Below are 3,901 nucleotides of genomic sequence, written 5' to 3'. Positions count from 1 at the left end.
CTTGCCCGGCTGGAACTCCTTTACACTATCACAGCTCTACGTGCTAAGGAAACTAGCCTCACTCAATACATCCTCAACTGGGAAATATAAACTACCTGCTTTTGCTTTGATCACTGACAAATCCATACACTTGTCCATATATATAACTTGATCAAGGAAGCCTCAGTGCTCTAATAACGGTAAACTGCTTTCATTCATCCTAATCTAAAAGGTGGATTTACAGATTTCCTTGATTTTTACTGGCCAATTTCAATCGCGTCACCACAAACCAAAATATGAGAAAATTCTCAAGACCCAAATTAACAATTGCACCCCTAAAAATTGGCTTCACTCTAAATAATTGGGCTTCTGTAAATATTGAGACTTCCACGGTGCTCAACTCCCTTGATTTAACACATTCCTGTGGAGGGAGCTGGTAGGAACGTTGGGTTGCTCGGTCCAAGGCCAGGGTCAACGGCGGCGTGGTGTATTCCGCAAATATGCCCAACTGAGGGCGGGCACAAGCCGGTGCGAGTAAGTTAAACGTTGAGTTTTATAAGGGCACCACGGGGTGACCAGCACGACGGACGGACACAATAATCCCCTGTGGGCTGGTGGAACTAGGTGGTTCCTACCAGTAATATTTTATACTGGACAGTAAGCAATGATGTGCCAATAGTAGTCAAACGATATGGTGGACCGTGTCACCCAATTAAAAGATTGGCAAGCCTCACTTTCTCCAGGCATACAATTGACTGGTTCAATAGCAACCTTTCTGAATGAAATTTGGTTGTTTCAGTTGAAAACCTTGTATTTAAAAAAAATGTAATCTCATTTGGAGTTCCACAAGTTATTCTCCCTTCTATGTAATTGATCTGAGAAACCAACTTTAATACCATTGATTTTTTCTGTTGATACTGCAATAATGGTAACTGGAAATTCACCAAGTAATTTTGACCTCACTGAGAATCTTATTTCCATGAAATAAAACCAAAGTAATGCTTCTTTGTTTTGAACTTCTTTCACACCGTACATAGCCAACAATGCTAAGTGGAGGTGGAGGAAGAACAAGCTAAAACAGCAGTTATCAGGACATTAGTTTTCAATTTCGAAAATTCTACTTTGCAATGAGAGATCCTGCCACATTTCCAACCCAAGTTGCCTGGATAATCAACAAATATAGCAAGTGTAGGAGCACATTGCAAACAAGAATAAAATTGGTTCCCTATACATATAAAATCTGCATACCACATCTATACTATGTTTAGATATGGTAAGAGTAACCGTACTTCCAAATGTTTTGACTTTTCAAATAAGCTAAACTCACTCGCATTCGGCCCTTCGCTTCCCACTGAACGCTCCCTTCAGTACCCACCATTGCAACATTGATTGGTTCAAACTTGAAATCCCTCTGCCCGTAGACACATCCATTAGGCGTGTATAATCACACTACCCAAGGAACAATGGAATTATAGAAAAAGCCTGGAATGGGATGATCTGGAACATCACTTGGCATACGGCCCCACACAGAGCCCCTTCAAACTTGCGTCTGTTAAACCTCGGATAGAATTTCCACGTGGAAGGCGATTCACATTGATGAGGCTGTAAAAGCAGTGCTAGAGTCGTGGCTTATGGAAGCCTGCGGGCTGATTGGGGCACGTGGATTTTAGTAAATGGTGACTTGAGAGAAATTCTTTGCCATGTTGATACATGTTCGATGTCAGCAACTTATTAAAACGCAAGTCATGTTTTTGCAGGCAAGTATTAATTTTATATATTGCATGTCAGGTATTTTTCACTATTTCCATAGCTTTGACCATTGTTTCCTCTTAATTGTATGTTGGAACCTTTTTCGCACCGTACTTAGGTAATCTTGCTAATCGGAGGTGCGGGGGGGGGGGAATTGGCAGAATGGCAGCTTCTGCAATCACATTACACCCCAAATCTTCGTTGATATTACACCAGAAAATGTGTATATTTACCCAAATAAATGTGTGCACATCAATTTACGTGGGAATGTGAACACCGTCAGAACAAGCAATGCGACTAATCTCATGCAACCCCCCCCACCAATGAAGACACCTCCAATGAAAGATGTTTCGTTCTTTATTCAAAAAAAATTTAAAGAAACATCTCGGTACACTAACATTTCTTAAAGACTACACTTTGTACAAAAAGAATTCTTTCAAGTATAGACAGTAACAAAATATAAGGTATAAAACACAACACAGGTGGTCAAATGAAAACAAAATTGAAGAGATTGCAGCAGCTCTACTCAGTCGCCTACACTACCACACAGTATACACAGCATAAGAGTTCGGGAGGGAGGGGGGAGGGCAGGGATGGAGGAGCAATGGAGCCAATCTGCATGGGACAGCGAAAGCCAAAGGACCCATTTTAACCGTCAGCATCCCGTATAAAGGGAAATGTTGATGGCTTACCCCTAACTCTAATCTACGTTTGGAAAAAGAAAAAAAAACGTTGTACGTCATCTTCAAATCATTAAGTGTTACCACAGGTCAATGAAATCGGAACACTTTACAAAATGATCCGAATGCATCTTTCAACCAAAATATTTTAATCCTACTGCCCAACTTACAATCGCCGCCGCTCGCAAATACGGAAGATGGGGGGGGGGGGGAAGAGACACCACCTTCCAACCTAAGCAGATGCCTTGGGGGGGGGGGGGGAAACCATTTAGGATAATACTGTCTGCCAGCATTTTATTCAGTGGCAGACAAGTGGCTGGACAAAATGTACAAATAGAAAAATTGCAGCAGCAGCAGCTATAAAAGAATCTCTCCCCGAGCACTCCCGTGATGACTGCCCAGTCAGGGCCACATTTTCAAATGGAAGTGAACAAACATTCTCGGTGCTCTGCAGATCAATGAGACAACTGCATTAATGGTACACGCTGCACATGTTGTATGTCGGGCTTTTTTTAAAGGGGCAATGTACATGGTTAGATAAGCAACTTCTCCACGATTGAAAACTCAATACCTTAAATTAGCAAGCAAATAACCTTTATTTTTAGTTAAAATTGAGCATTCGTAAAACTGAGCGAATTGAGCAGTTGTATACGAGCATAATAGGTTAAGGGGCATTTAAAAAACATTCAAAGTTGCTATTGGAAACAATGGGGGGGTTTGGATAGCTGGATTTATGCCATTTCCAGGTAAAAAAAGCAAGAATCTAATTGGCGAGTAATTCCTGAGTAATTACTGCATTATTCAATGGTGCGGGTCATGTCAACAAAAATACGAGAATTCATTTTAAGAAAACATTAACCAAAACGTGAAATGTTTGTGTTGTCTGACCTATCTGCCACCCAATTGATTATATCCAGCACCACATTTGCTAAAATTACTGTAACTTAATACAGCCCACCCCAAACATAACTCAGCTGTTGTCAGTCAAGAAACTCCATACCATCAAAAGCAACCTCCTGTGAGCAATTCAAAGACTCAACATTATAGTTACAAAGTAGCTTAGTAACTACTGTTATCAATGTTATATCGAACTATTGATGCAGGCATACGATGCAGAAATAATACATTTAGAGGGCTGCATACAGTTGAACACGGAGCATCACCGGGTATATTTCTTTGACATTTAAAATGGCCAAAACGCTGTCAACACAAGCAGGCTAAACAAGTGCCATTTCCATACACCGCCGTTGAAAGCGACCCGCAACATCCACGCATGTGCGTCGATTAACTCCAAAGCACTTAGCGGCAAGAGGTACTGAGGTGGCTTAGGGCATCCCTATCAGGATACAGAGCCCAATAATGGCCTTGTGATCTTGGCCCAAGCATCGATGATTTCACAAAGAACAAACAAAAATCACACATTACTAATTCGTAACTATAAGGTTGACTCGGAGTTCAGTGGAAGCCCAGTCAATTAATATTTGCTTGTACAT

The sequence above is a fragment of the Lampetra planeri genome, chromosome 35 (genome assembly GCF_965212315.1).
Source record: "Lampetra planeri chromosome 35, kcLamPlan1.2.h2, whole genome shotgun sequence".
Classification (NCBI taxonomy): domain Eukaryota; kingdom Metazoa; phylum Chordata; class Hyperoartia; order Petromyzontiformes; family Petromyzontidae; genus Lampetra; species Lampetra planeri.
The sequence above is the reverse complement of the archived record's forward strand: the minus strand, read 5'-3'. Positions refer to the sequence as shown.